Source organism: Neofelis nebulosa, chromosome 5, assembly GCF_028018385.1.
Source record: "Neofelis nebulosa isolate mNeoNeb1 chromosome 5, mNeoNeb1.pri, whole genome shotgun sequence".
NCBI classification, from domain to species: Eukaryota; Metazoa; Chordata; class Mammalia; order Carnivora; family Felidae; genus Neofelis; species Neofelis nebulosa.
The window spans coordinates 157405883-157421417 of record NC_080786.1 but is presented as its reverse complement, the minus strand read 5'-3'; the positions used below and the strand labels follow the sequence as shown (position 1 = coordinate 157421417).

General features: G+C 51.8%; 1 pseudogene; it reads left to right on the top strand.

Annotated features, from left to right (window-relative positions):
* Positions 1–3757: 3757 nt before the first annotated feature.
* On the top strand, positions 3758–3859 carry LOC131513358 (U2 spliceosomal RNA; annotated as a pseudogene).
* The last annotated feature ends 11676 nt before the right edge of the window (positions 3860–15535 follow it).

Below are 15535 nucleotides of genomic sequence, written 5' to 3'. Positions count from 1 at the left end.
AGCCCTGGGCCGGGCTGTAGGGGGGTCAGACGGAAGAGTCCCTGTCTGATGGAGGACCGGGCATATGACGAGTGTCAGTGGGCACAGCAGTGGGCGTCGCCTGGAGGCTGTGTGATGCTGGGCGAGTTGCTTTCCTTCTCTGAGCCTCAGTCCCTCATCTCTAACTTGAGCACATCTCCCACTGGGGGACCCAGCTGCCCCCTACCCTCCCCTTCCTCCAGGTGTGTTAGAAAAAAGACAGCTGACCCCGTGGACTGAGGCCAGTGCGCGCCTTGTCCCGCTCGCAGCCCCGGGGGAAGGGAGGGACGCCCCAGGAGCCTTCTAGGGCTGGCGACAGAGGCTGGGGGGGTGGTGTCCCAGAGGGGGTTGCAGCAGAGGGGGGCCGCATCCCAAGCTATGGCGGGCAAGGGCCGGGGACTGGGATCTGCAAGATGGTCACCCACGGTGGCCCAGTGTGGTGGGGGGCGGAGGGGCCAGACCATCCCCGGGCCCAGCCGCAGAGCCACAAGAGGACTTCCGGAAGAAGGACCTGGTCAGGCTGGGGCGGGGCTGGAGGTGAGCGCAGGTGCTGGGAAGCCTGGGGTCAGCACAGCGTCGCGTGCAGAGGGGCCAGGATTTCTATACTGACGTGGGAGTTTGGGCTGGGGAGCTGACACGGGAGTCCTGTCTCGGTGTGTCCCCCTCTCCAGGCCAGGGTCCCTGGGAGTTCAGTCCTAGACAAGCTGAGGCTGTCCCAGGGCGGTGTCCTGGGGCGTGTGGGAGCAAGATTGGGTTCGGTGGGGCGGGAGTGGTGGGGCTGTGGGGCTGGTCACCTCAGAGAGCTGGGCCCTGTGAGGGCAGTGAGGCTCAGAACAGGCCGGGGCTGCCATGGAATGTTCTGGGGCTCTTGCCGGGGAGCAGGGTCCTTGGGCTGCCCGCCTCTGGGGCTCCGAGCCCCCGGGCTGCGGTGCTGTGGGTGGTGGCAGTGGAGGTGTGGGACTTGGGGCGGGCCTGCCTGTCCCACACTGTGCCACCCGCAGACACCCAGAGGGGACGCCCCCTCGGGCCCACACCGGGGCTGCCCTCTCGGAGGGCACAGGCTCGCCCCAGCCCGGGCCTGGCAGCTGCCTCCTGGCCTTTTCCTGTGCCCTCTGGCACGTGTACATCCACGGAAGCACCTGAAGGAAAGCAGAAGTCAAAGTCGCTCCTGAACGCCCCGTCCTCTGGGGCAGCCCTCGTGTCCTCACTCGTGGGGGTCGGGTCTCAGGGAGCAAAGCTCCTTCGTGGCACCTGCTGGGCCCGCCAGCTGCAGAGTTCCCACATAAAGGTCCCGGGGCTCTGGGGCCCGGGGGCTCAGCGTCCACCTCCTTTGGGCCAGGCTGCCCCCCAGTGCCACTCTACGCTCGGCAGAGTTTTCCCCGGTGGCCGACTGACCAAGGGACACTTTAGCTACCAGACAACGGTCCCCGGGGGATTAGAAACAGCCAACAATATCAAGGTCTTCACCTCACTTTTCTGGAGCCACGAAAGCCTTGTGGGTGCACCTGTGTCAGCAGCCAGGCCTGGCTCTGCAAAGAGGCTCCTTGGAGAATTTTGGACTTTCCGCCAGGCGGGGGGTTTCCCTGGCGACCCCTCGCTGCAGGTGACCTGGAGCCACCGGGGCTGGTGGGGGCGGCCTGTGAGACCCACGGAGGGGCCGGGCAAGGGGCCCCACCCTGCCTTCGGCTGGTCACTCCTCTCGTGGGGCTGAGCCTCGCTCCGTGCCTCGGCGAGCCACCGGGCACGGCGACATGCCTGCCCCTTGATGGGCCATCTAAGCCTCTGTCCTCGCCTGCGAGGCGTCTCTTCCTGCAGCACAGTCGTTTTATGTTTCAGACACGGCTAGCCCACCCTGCACCACGCCCTGTTGTGGGCACGTTGCAATCACACTCAATCTCAGAACCGCCCTGTTAGGTCAGCGTTATTACCCCCATTCTACACATGAGGGGGGTGAGGATCAGAGAGGCTAAGGAACTTGACCAAAGTCACACAGCAAGTAAATAGCCGTGGATGGATAGTGTCTGGGCCCATGCTCTCAGCACACAGGACCCTCCTCACGTGCCCAGGCCATGTTGGGTATGTCAGCTGCAGAGAGGGGGGAACGCTTCCTGTGTGAAGTGCCCACAGATTGGGGATGAGCGAGGTCCCTGCGGCAGGGTAGGGTGGGGCCTAGAGGGACCTGCTCCTTGGCCGCTTGGCCTCGGCTCCCTCAAAGAAGCCCAGAGAAGCCTCTCCTGCCGCAGAGGGACGCTTCAGTCCAAGTGGTTCCCTGGAAAGGGCTAGGCTCCCAGCGGTAAGGAGGTATGAGGTCCCTCGGGAGCCTTAGAACACCAGCCCAGGCCTCGGCTCGGGGACCAGAGCAGGAGGGGCCCTGGGACCTGTCCCCTGGGAACTTCCCAGCTGGTGGGGTATCAGGGCAGGTTCAGTCTCCTGGTGACACTCTGTCTCTCGGCCACCAGCTAGCTGTGTGACCCTTTCTGGGTCTCAGTTTGCCCATGAAAGATGCTCCACATCATTACTCATTAGGGGGTGCAAATTAAAGCCAAATGAGATACCACCGCATCCCCAGTAGGAGAGCCATTATCAAAAGACAGAAAAGAAAGTGTTGGCAAAACCCTGGAGAAATCAGAATGCTCCTGTACTGATGGCAGAATGCAAAATGGTGCCTCCACTGAGAAGAAGGTTGGGTGATTCAAGAAGTTTCTTAATAAGTTAATTTTTTTAAGATTTGATTTTATATTATTTTTAATTAATTAATTTGTTTTATTTTTAGAGAAAGAGAGAGAGAGAGAGAGAGAGAGGCAGAGAGAGAGGGAGACACAGAATCTGAAGCAGGTCCAGGCTCTGAGCTGTCAGCACAGAGCCCGACGCGGGGCTCGAACCCACAAAATGAGAGATCATGACCTGAGCCAAAGTCGGATGCTTAACCAACTGAGCCACCCAGGAGCCCCTTAAGATTTTATTTTTAAGTAATCACATCCAGTGTGAGGCTGGAACCCACAACCCCGAGATCAAGAGTTGCATGCTCCATTGACTGAGCCAGCTGGGGGCCCCAATATGCTAAGTTCTTAAATAAGAATTACCATATGACCCAACCGGCCCCCTCCCAGATATACCCCCCAAGAACGGAAAGGAGTTGTTCAAACAAAAATGGGTACACAAATGCTCACAGCAGCATTACTCACCACAGCTAAAGGGTGGAAATAACCCAGATATTCATCTACAGAAGAATGGATCAATCAAATGTGGTCTGTCCACAACAGAATTATTCAGCCATGAAAAAAGATGAAGTGTTGACATGCATTACAATGTGGATACACCTCAAAAACATTATGCTAAGTGAAATAAGGCAGACATCAAAGGCCACTTATTGTATGATTTCATTTATATGAAATACCCAGAGGAGGCAAATCCACAGAGGGGATTGGGGCTGGGGGGAAGGGGTAAGGAGATTGCTGATGGGTATGGAGTTACCATTTGCAGTGACGGAAAGTTCTGCAAATAGACAGTGACGGTTACACAACATTACAAGATACTAATCACCGTTGCATTATCAACTTCCATAAAAATTATTAATTTTATGCGTATCTTACTACAAATAAAAATGCTAAAAATCAATCGGACATATTTGTGTGGGTCTATTTCTGGGTTCTCTACTCTGTTGCATTGATCTGTGTGTCTATCCCTCCACCAGTACCACACAGTCTTGACTACTGTAACTATATAATAAATCCAGTAGATTGCTTCTCGGCCTTTTGGCTAAGATCAAGTGTAGTATGATAAATCCAGTAGACCATCTCCTCCCATTTTATGCTTTGTTTTCAAAATTGTTTCAGTTTCTCTAGTTCCTTTGATTTACCATATACATTTTAGAATAATTCTATTTATAAAAGATCTTTCCAGGATTTTGATAGGAATTGCATTAAATCTATATATCAATTTGAAAAAACAGGAAAAAAGGGGGGTGCTGGGGTGGCTCAGTAGGTTAAGTGTCTGACTTCAGCTCAGTTCATGATCTCACAGTTTGTGGGTTCGAGCCCCGTGTCAGGCTCTGTGCTGACAGCTCGGAGTCTGGAGCCTCCCTCCCATTCTGTCTCCCTTTCTGCAGCCCTCCACACTCTGTCTCTCTCTCAAAAATAAATAAACATTAAGAAATTTAAAAAAACTCTGTATATCAATTTGAGGGCAATTGACATCTGGGTATTGCAATCCATGAACATGGTATGTCTCTCCATTTATACAGAGCTTCATTGATTTCTTTCATCAGGGTTTTGTAGTTTTCAGCAAACAAGTCTTAAACATGTTTTGTTAGACTTACACCTAAGCACTTACTTTTGAGCAAGTGTAAATAGTTTTGTGATTCTACTTCTGGTGTCCACCTGTTTGCTCATTATTAGCATACAAATGCTTTTTTGCATATTCATCTTGTATCCTACAACCTTGCCAAACTCCCTCTATTGGTTCTAGAAGTTTTAGGGTTTTGTTTTGTTTTGTTATAGAATCTTTGGGATTTTCTACAAACCAAATCATGTCATCTGGAAATAGAACAGTTTGAGCTCTTCCTTCCCAATCTATATGCCTGTTAATTTCCTTGCAGTGCCTTACTGCACTGCCTAGAACTTCCAGCACTGTGTTGAATAAAAATGGTGAGAGGGGCGCCTGGGTGGCTCAGTCAGTTAGGCATCTGACTCTTGATTTCGGCTCAGGTCATGATCTCATAGTTCATGAGTTCAACCCCAGCACTGGGTTCTCTGCAGTCAGCACAGAACCCACTTCGGATCCTCTGTCCCCTTCTCTCTCTGCCCTTCCCTCCCTTGTTCATGCCTTTTCTCTCTAAAATAAGTAAACATTAAAACAAAACAAACAGACAAAAAAGTGGTGAGAATGGACATCCTTGCCTTGTTCCTGATCTCAGAGAGAAAGTCTCCAGTCTAGCACATTAAGTATAATGTTAGCTGCAGGTTTTTTGGTAAGTTTTCTTTATCAATTTTAGAAAGCCCCTTTCTATTCCTATATTTATGAGAGTTTTTATCATGAATGTATGTCAAAATTGTCAGATGCTTTTTCTGCATTGATCAATATGATCATGTGATTTTTTTCTCTTTTTTTTAGGACTTTTAAAAAAGATTAATTTATTTTTGAGAGAGAGGGAAAGAAACAGAGCATAAGCAGAGGAGGGGCAGAGAGAGAGAAAGAGAGAGAGAAAGAGAGAGAGAGAGAGAGAGAGAGAGAGAGAGAGAGAATCCAAAGCAGGCTCCAGGCTCTGAGCTGTCAGCACAGAGCCCAACGAGAGGCTCAAACTCACAAGTTGTGAGTTCATGACCTGAGCCAAAGTTGGATATTCAACTGACTGAGCCACCCAGGCACCCCTTCTCCCTTTTTTTCTTTGTCAGTCTTGCTAGATGTGTATTGATTTTTCAAAAAAATTTCTCAGAGAATCAGCTTTATTTCATGGATTTTTTTCTATTATTTTCTGTTTTCACTTTTATTGATTTTTGCTCTTATTTTGACTATTTCTTTTTTTCTGCTTGCTTTGGTTTTATTTTTCTGTTTTCCTTATTATTTTTAGAGAGAGAGAGAGCACACAAGTGTGGGAGAGGGACAGAGGGAGAGAGAGAATCTTAAGCAGGCTCCACACTCAGCACAGAGCCCAATGTGGGGCTCGATCCCACAACCCTGGGATCGCGACTTGAATTGAAATCAAGAGTCAGGCATTCAACCAACTGAGCCACCCAGGCACCCCTGCTCTTTTTCTTCTAAGTCCTTGATGTGGGTGCATAAACTTTTGGTTTGAGAGGTTTCCTCTTTCCAAGGTCTGCATGAGTGCCACAACATTCTCTTAGCTCTGTTTACCTGCATCTCACAATACTGGGTATGTTGCTGTGTTCGTTTTCATTCAGTTCAATGTGTTTCTCTTTAGCTCAGGGATTATTTAGAAGCGTGGTGTTTAGTTTTCATGTGATTGGAGACTTTTCTGTCAGCCCTCTGCTATTAATTTCTAGTTTGACTCCAGTGTGATCGGAAAACTCATTTTATACGATTCCACTTCTTTTAAGTTTGTTGGGGTTTGTTTTATGACCCAGGATACAGTCTGTCTTGGTACACAACTGTGGACACTTGAAAAGAAAGTGTGTGTGCTGCTGTTGGGTGGAGTGTTCTGTGAATGTTGATTAGATGTTGGCTATTAGCTGATGGTGACGTAGGGTTTCTCTACACCTTTGCTGAGAGAGGGATGCTGATGTCTCCAGTTACCTTGTGGATTTCTCTCTTCCTTTCAGTTCTATTTGGGTTGCCATATATGTTTTTCAGCTCCATTGTTTGTTGCATACATGTCTAGGCTTTCATGAATTCCTGCTGGATTAACTGTTTCATCACTATAAATGGTGAAAGGGTCCATTTTCATTGTTCTGGTCATTTTCTTTGCTTTGAAATGTACTTTAATATAAGATAGCCATGCTGTTTTCTTCTGATCAATGTTTGCATGATACATCTTTTCCCATCCATCCTGTGACTTCCCATCTACCTACATTGTTATAGTTGAGGTGAAGTTCTTGTACACAGCATATAGTTGGTCATTTAAAAAACTCTACTCTGCCAAACCAGGCTTTTAACTGGTATACTTAGAAAATCGACATTTAATGTAATTATTGATGCGTTGGGACTTAAATCCTCTGCTTTACGTTTGTTTTCTGTGCCTTCTCTCTGCTTTTTATTTCACTGTTTTCTTTTTCCTGCCTTCCTGTAGGTTATCTGAACTTTTTGGAGTCCCATTGTGATTTGTCTATTGTATCTTCTTGTATAGATTGTTTGTGGTTGCTTCAGGTATGATATTCTCTATACATAAATTATCACAGTCTACCGGTGTCGACATTTTACCAATTTGAGTAAAGTGTAGAAACCTCACCTGACTCTATCCTTTTAGCATCCCCATTTATTTTTTTTTCAACATTTTTTTTTTTTTTTTTTTTATTTTTATTTTTGGGACAGAGAGAGACAGAGCATGAACGGGGGAGGGGCAGAGAGAGAGGGAGACACAGAATCAGAAACAGGCTCCAGGCTCCGAGCCATCAGCCCAGAGCCTGACGCGGGGCTCGAACTCACGGACCGCGAGATCGTGACCTGGCTGAAGTCGGACGCCCAACCGACTGCGCCACCCAGGCGCCCCCCCATTTATAATGTAATTGTCTTAAATATTTCTTCTGAGTACATTTAGAACCAGTGTGATAATCTTCGCTTCCACTGTCAGACATAAATCTGTAAAACTCAAAAGAAGAAGGAAAATGGATTTACCCACATTTTTACTCTCTTCATTGTTCCTCTTTCCTTATTGATGTCAAGAATTCCTTCCTTAATCATTTCCTTACTGGTTGGGTGGGTTTTGTTTTTTTTGGTTTTGTTTTGTTTTTTCCTGTTTGGGTATTCTTTTAGGGTCAGTCTGCTGGTGACAAATCCTTTTCGTTTTCCTTTATCGGAGAACGTCTTGGCTCCTCCTTCATTTCTGAAGGAACTTGTCGCCGGATACAGAACTCTGGGTTAGCAGTTCTCCTTTCTCAACGCCTGAAAAATGGTTCTGAAATTTGGTGTCATTTGAACTGTTTTTCCTATTATAGGTATGACGTCAGATCTCACTGCTTTCAAGACTTCCTCATCTTCAGTTTTCACAAGTTTTACTGTGATGTGTCTCGGTGTGAATTTCTTTGGGTTTGTCCTATTTGGGATTTGTTCAGCTTCCTGAATCTCTAGGGCTTTTTGACTTTTGCCAAAATTTGAGACCTTTCCAGACATCGTTTCTTCAAGCACTTTTCAGGCCCGTGCTCTTTCTCTCCTCCTTCTGGGGTGGCAATGATGAATCCTGTGCTGGAGTCACCCAGGTCCCTTGAGCTCCATTCACTCTCCTCAGTATATTGTGTCTGTGTTGTTCAGACTGGGTACCTCTGTTCTGTCTTCCAGTTCACCGATTCTTTCCTCCAATCCCTCCATGGAGTTATACATTTTTTAAAAATTTTTAGTTATTTAGTTGTTATATATGTAGCTATTATATTTTCATTTCATTTTCACTGGTCTCTTCTTTGGGGCCCGGGGCAGGCGGGGCCAGTGTCTACAGAAGTGAAGCAGCCTGAGCAGACAACTCTGAATAAAGATCCTGAGTAGGGGTGCCTGGGCGGGGGGGGGGGGGGGGGTCCGAGTGGGGAGTTCTCTCTGTGGCTCCCCACTCACAGCCCCCCACCACCTTCGCCCCTCCCTGGCATTCCACTCCCAGGACCAAGGTCAAGCTTGGGCGTCCATCGAACATGCCGGGAGCAGGAGCCCACTGCTTTGAGGCCCCTCAGCCCCTGGAGGGAACCCAGCGTGGGTGTGGGTTTCAAGGGTTTAGCGAGCAGAGCCCCCCTGTCCCCTCGGCACCTTCCCTGTGCCAGGCCAGTGGCGGCGCAGGACCTTCCCGTGTGGCCCCGGCCCTCGGCGGCTTCTCCTCTGCCAGGCCTTCTACCCAGAGCTGAGGGGTGGGCGGTGGGGCATCAGAAGGACCCCGGCTCTGAGCTTCACCCCTGGACGTGGACCCGGTCAGCCGCGGGTGTGTACCCGGAGCCCTCACTCCTGGGGGGTGGAAAGCACACCACAAGCGGCTGGCACCACAGAAAAGCCCAGAAGGAGACACGCCAGGCGCTGAACAAAGGGGGAAGCACGTTGGGGCAGCTGGGGTCTCGGCAGGGGCTTCCCACGGACAGCCCCACGCGGCGGGGCCGTGACAGACGACGGCACAGCAGGACCGCTGATGTGGACTCAGATGGGAAGTGATGCCTGAGCCCTGACGGCAGATGGGGCCAGTGGAGCCGGCACAGGGGGCCCCGGAGAAACGTGTCATCCTGACCCAGTGGGGGTCATGGTCTCTTATGTGAAGATTCCCCTTTGCCAAGACGTGCCTTCCCTGCTGGCCGCCCCGGGCAGCCCTCATGGCCCTTCCTCTGAGCCCCGGCTCAGCCTAACCTCCCCTCGCCCCCCACCCCCGTCCTCGGGCCCCTGCCCGCCTGGCCACCAGCTCCCGCCCTCCCGGCCTCTGCCAGGGCCCGTCCCGGAGCAGAGCCACGCCGTGCTCACCGAAAGGACAAGGGGATGAGCCTCCCACCTGGCCAGGTATGGGGGATGGGGAGCCAGCCCAGGAAGTGCTTGTGGCCCAGTGCTGGGGAGAGCGGAACCCTTCTGGAAGGAGGGGGGCAGGGTGCTCCACAGCATGAACGGGAAAACACAGAAGGCGCCCCCGAACCAGCGTCCCAGCCTCCCCCCACCCCCGCCCCCCAGGGCCCCCCTGGCCACTCACTGGCCCTGCCGGGTGTCTGGTGGCGGGGACCCTGAGCCACGGCGGTTGTGGACACACTGAGACCAGTGTCCCCCGGGGACATCACTCCCAAAGCACATGGCGGGAGCTGGCCCGTCCCTACCTGCCTCTGTCCTGCCGAGTCTGCGGAGAACAAAGGACAGATGTGACCCGCTTCACGGTTCCAGGGGAGGCCCCTGCTGATTATGAGGAGGAAGGGTTGGAAACCACCAAAGTGTCCCTCGACAGAAGCAGGTTAGCGGCCAGACAGAGCTCTCCACAGACGCTGGACAAGCCGGCAGGGGAGACAGGGCGTAAGCACCTGCCCGTGAGCATTAACTAACTGCTGTGCGTGGTGACCCAGCGTGTGCGGGGCGACTGATGATTGTGGAGAACACAGAAGAAGGAAGGACGCTTCTGCATCTGGAAGGATCCATAGCCCATGTGAGCCCTGGGTCACTGGTGGGGTGGGGTTCACTGTGCAATCAGGATACTTCAGTATGGCTGGAGCTTTGTAACATGCATCTATATTCATTTTTCTGTAAAAGGTAGAGGATAAAAGGTAATGGAAAATATTCACAAGACCAATCAAAACATCAAATAATTAGAAATAAAGATAAGAAACGTGCAGCACCCACTTTATTTAAAATGCAGCAAGAGGGGCCCCTGGGTGGCTCAGCTGGTCGAGCGTCTGACCCTTGATTTCAGCTCAGGTCATGGTCCCAGGGTCGTGGGATTGAGCCCCAAGCTGGGCTCCGTGCTGAGTGTGGAGTCTGCTTAAGATTCTCTGTCCCTCTGCCCCTTCCTTGTGCACGCACGCGCGCGCGCACACACACACACACACACACTGTCTGTCAAATAAAAAATTAAATAAAATAAAAAGAAGAAAGAAACAGAAAGGTAGACCATTTTCCTGGATTTAATTTCTTTCAATATTTTTTTTAACGTTTCATTTTTTTCTTGAGAGAGAGAGAACATGAGTGGGGAGGGGCAGAGAGAGAGGGAGACAGAGAATCGGAAACAGGCTCCAGGCCCTGAGCTGTCAGCCCGGAGCCCGACGCGGGACTCGAACTCACGGACTGCGAGATCATGACCGGAGCCGAAGTCGGACGCTCAACTGCCTGAGCCACCCAGGCGTCCCCTTAATTTTCTTGACAGTGGATCCACAGCCCAGCGAACCCAGGACCAGCACGTGGCACCGGGATTCCAAGGTCCCCTTTGGGATTCCTGAACACTGGACGGTGCAGATACATGGCCTGTGCACAGGTAGCAGGCGCCTCGCACTTGATGCCCGTAAATGTGCCGTAAGGACGCTGCCTCTGCATAACGCAGGTTAGCAGAGTGAGTGGATGTGTCATCGTGGCGCGTGTCCCCCCCAGTTGCCCGGCAGCCCCATTCCCAAGGCCCCCAGCCCCCGCGGCAGCCCCGGATGGGGTGCTGTTGAGAAGGGGCGCAGTTCTGGGGCTGGCTGTCTCTAGGAACCTCATCCCCAGGCGGGGGCTGGGGGCGGCCAGTGGAATCCCCACTTCAGCCAGGAGAGGGGGATGTCTGGTCATTTTTGCGGGTGGCGTGTGCTTACGCTTACACACAGCTTGGAAGGGCATCTTGCGTCTTTCACTCCCGGTCACAGAGTGGCCTTGTCTGGGGTCGTCGGTGTGCAGCAGGAGCACACGGGGCCCGGCCAGCTCTAAGTTGTCCGGGCCGCCTTCTCTCCCCTACGGGCATCCGTCACTGAAGCTCTGAACCCACAGTTGTTTGTCCTGGTGGCCGCCGTGCCCAGCCTGGGGCCAGTGGCCAGCAGCTTCTCCCTGCTTGCGGAAATACGGTCACACGGAGCCTTGGGAACAAGGTCTGGTGGCCAGATTGGCCCAGGACATGCTTGTGCCTGTCCTCTGCTTGGGGATTCGTGACTCCCTGCAATGTATAAAGTCTCTGAGAAGTCCTGTGGGAGACGTGCCAAGCCCTCCATCTGCCCAAACGTACTTAGCAGAGAATGTTCCCCTCACAGTGCATTTAAAAGCACTACACGTGAAATTGTGTTCACAGAGCTCCGGGAAATCAGCTCCAGAGTGTCGGGTGGTGACTGGGCTCAGCCTTCCCCCCCCCCCCCACCCCGGCCATCTAGGGACTGCGAGCTCCCGTACCCAGGGGCCGTTTCTGTGTCACCTCCTTCTGAATGATCTGCAGGCAGCCAGGAGTTCCCCACTGACATCTGGAGAAAAAGTTGGACACTCACACCCTGTTGCTTCCCAGACGCTGCTTCAGGGGACTCCTGCCGCCACCTGCCCCCGGCCAACAGGCGAATCAGGTGAGTCTCATGCCAGGCCCCCCTCTCTCGGCTTCATTCGCCCGAGGTTCCCCTCCGGTTGCCTGGCGTGGGGCCCCGAGCCCCTCCTGCTACTCCCAAGGCCACGGCAGCAACACAGGACAGCATGAAGGCTGGTGTGGGGTGGGGGCGTCTCTCACCGTCGCCAGGATCCAAGTGTCAAACCTGGTCGGCGCCCTAGAACCGGGGTGGGATCCACCCCCAGACCCAGCTGGGCCGGGGGCCACCTGGAGTCTGCTGGAGGCCCCCAGGCCCCAAAGCATCTGAACCTACTAGGATCAAGCGGCGGGTGACCCTGCCAGGCCGGAAGAGGGTGTCAGTGGCCATGTGAGAGTCACCATCCGGCCAAGTGGGGCCTAATCACATAGCCCCTGTGGCTCAGAGGGTGGAGGGGCTCCCAACAAGAGTGTCAGTGGGCACCAAACCTGTGGGTGCCCTGGCCATGGAAAGGCAGGGGTAGCAGGCAGCCTGGTCTGGGTTGGGCGGGGCTAGAGAGGTTCGGGCTCAGCGAATAATTCCCGTGGAGCTGGAGAAGGCCTGTGTTAGGTCCTGCCCTTTGCTCCCACGTGGAACCTTCCATATGTGGGATCCTAGGCTTCCTGGGGTTTCCCTGGGTGAGAACAGGTGTCCGGAGGTCCACCCAGGCCTGGCACCCGTGGCCAGCAGAATGAGCCTGCGCACCTCAGGGTCTGATCTCAGGGGGTGGCCTTGGGGACTGAGCCGGTCACCAAGAGGCTAGCACCTCTGAGGCCTGTTTCCATTCCAGCATTCCATTCCATTCCTCTCTCTGTTCCCCGCTCCAGACAGCCACCACGGGGCACACGGGGACCCCAAGACTGACAGGACGGCACCTGCCGTGGGGGCATCCCGGGCCACATCCGTGCTTGTCCTCCCACCCTGGGCAGAACCTTCCGTGAGCCTCTGCCTCACCGCTGCCCCTGCCCGCCAGGGTGCTCCTCCTGCTGGCTGGGCCCAACAGTGAGCACACCGTCCCTCCATGGAGCCCCCAGCCCCTTCTGGGAGCAGGAACAGTGTGGACGGGTCAGGGGTTCAGGCGCGATGCTGGGCCAGGCAGGCGGTAACTGCTCCTGGCCCTGTGATGATTTTCACTCTGGCATCTTTGTTAAAAAACGAAACTACGCTAAATAAAAGGAGGGAAAAGCAACAAAGACAATTTCCATTTAAAAAACTTAGAATTATATAAGTTATAATGTCTGTATTGCCCAAAGCAACCTACAGGCTCAAAGTAATCTCTAGCAAAACTCCGACGGCCTCTTTCACGGAAAGAGAGAAAATGATCTAAAATGTGAATGGAACCACAAAGGACCCCAAACAGCCAAAGCAATCTTGAAGAACAAAGCTGGAGGCATCACCTGTCTTGATTTTAAACTATATCACAGAGCTGTAGTCGTTAAAACAGCTTGATATCGGCCTAAAAACAAACACACAGATCAGTAGACAGACACAGAAAAGAGAACGCAGAAATAAAGCCACGCATACATGGCCAATTAGCTTATGACAAAGGAGCCAAGAATACACACTGGGGAAGGGACGGTCTTCAATCAGCGGTGCTGGGAAAACCCGGCTGCCACATGCAGAAGAATGAAACCGAACCCCTATCTTATACCATCCACAAAAATCAAGTCAAAATGGATTAAAGACTTGAATGTGGGGCGCCTGGGTGGCTCAGTTGGTTAAGCATCCGCCTTGCTCAGGTCGTGATCTCACGGTTCGTGGGTTCAAGTCCCGTGTCGAGCTGTGTGCTGACAGCTCGGAGCCTGGAGCCTGCTTCTGATTCTGTGTCTCCCTCTCTCCCTGCCCCTCCCCTGCTCATGCTCGGTCTTTCTCTCTCAAAAATAAATAAACATTTAAAAAAGTTAAAAAATATCTTTTAAAAGACTCAAATTTAAGAACTGAAACCATAAAACTCCACATTTGTGAATTCCGTGTCAATAAGGTGTTAATATTCCAAATATATAAGGAACGCATATAATTCAATAGCAATAAAACAATCTTATTTTAAAAATGGGCAGCAGATCTGAACAGTACATCTTTTTTTCACCGAAAACCTACAGATGTCCAACAGGTACATAAAAAGATGCTCAACATCACTCATCAGGGAAACGCAAACCAAAACCACAACGAGCTCACCCTACATCTTCAGAATGGCTAGAATCAAAAAGACAAGAGACGTAGGTGTCGGTGAGGATGTGCAGAAAAGGGAACCCTTGTGCACTTCTGACGGGAACGCAAACTGGTGCAGCCGCTGTGGAGAACAGTGTGGAGGTTCCTCAAAAAGTTAAAGATAGAACCCTATGAGCCAGCAGTCCCACTTCTGGAGATGCATCCAAAGAAAACGAAAATTCGAAAAGATATCTGCACCGTCCCCTCCCCCGTGCTCACCGCAGCTTTGGTTGCAACAGCCAAGACATGGAAACACCCTAAGTGCCCAGCAATGGATGAATGGATAGAGAAAACATTGTGTAGATGCACCGTGGAATATTACTCACCGTAAAAAAGAAGGAAATCTTGTCATTTGCAGCAATGTGGATGGACCTTGAGGACGTTATGCTCACTGAAATAAGACAGAGAAAGACAGACACCATACGATCTCTCTTCTCTATGTGGAATCTGAAACACACACACACACACACACACACACACACACACACCCTGAGCACGTAGATACAGAGAACAGGTTAAAGGTTGTCAAAAGGCACAAACTTACAAAGTAAGCAAGTCATGGGAATGTAACACGCAGCATGACGGCTATAGTTAACGAAACTATATTGCAAAAAAAAAAGTCATAACTTTAGAACAGTTTTATATTTACAGAAAATTCGCAGACCTAGTGATACACGGTTCCCATAAACCCCGGAGCTTCCGCATTATTAACTCCTTGTGTTCGTGTTCGTGCGACAGCTTGGTTACAATTAATGAGCCAATACTGATAGAGTGTTAACTAAATGAATACACCACAGTTTAGTCCCATTTTCTTAGCTTTCCCCCCGATTCCCTTCTCTGTCCCGAGATCCCACGTGACATTTCCCCATCAGGTCCCCTGAGGCTCCTCTCGGCCGTGATGGTGTTTTGGACTTTCTTTGCTTTTGATGACTATGACAGTTTTCAGAACTTCTAGGCAGGTATTTTTTTAATACATAATTTTCTTTTTTTTTAAGTTTATTTATTTTGAGAGACAGACAGAGAGAGAGAGAGAGAGAGAGAGAGAGAATCCCAAGCAGGCTCTACACCATCAGCAGAAACCCATGTGGGGCTCAGACTCACAAACTGTGAGATCATGAACTGAGCTGAAATCAAGAATGGGATGCTTAACTGACAGAGCCCCCCAGGCGCCCCCGTGGGCAGGTATTTTGTAGGGTGTCCCTCAACTGGAATCTTCTGGTGATTTTCTCATGGGTAGAGGTAGGGGTCATGGGCTGTTGGCAAGAAGGCCACGGAGGTCACGTCGTGTCCAGGGGACATGCAGTCAAGGCAGGCTGTCACTGTTGAAGTCAACCCTGGGCACCCGGCAGAGCCCTGCAGAGTTACACCCCAGCCTCCCCGATTCTGCGACTTTTCACGGGGAAGTTGTCACCAGGCCCACACCCAAACTGGGAGAAAGGGAGTTATGCCCCCTCCCCAGGTGTTTCCCCAACTTCTGCCCAGCACCATAACCGTCCCGAGGGGCAGCCAGGTGGTCCCCTGCCTCTGGGCACAGCCCCTGCGCAATCCCCAGAAGGGCCCAAATGAGCCCCTCCGACCACTGCCTCCCATCGGGTGTCCCCGGGCCTGATCCACCTGCACTAAATGCCCTCTGCCTCCTTTTGCCTCACCCCTACTCTGGATGCCACTCCGCCCATGGGCTACCTAGCCTCCAC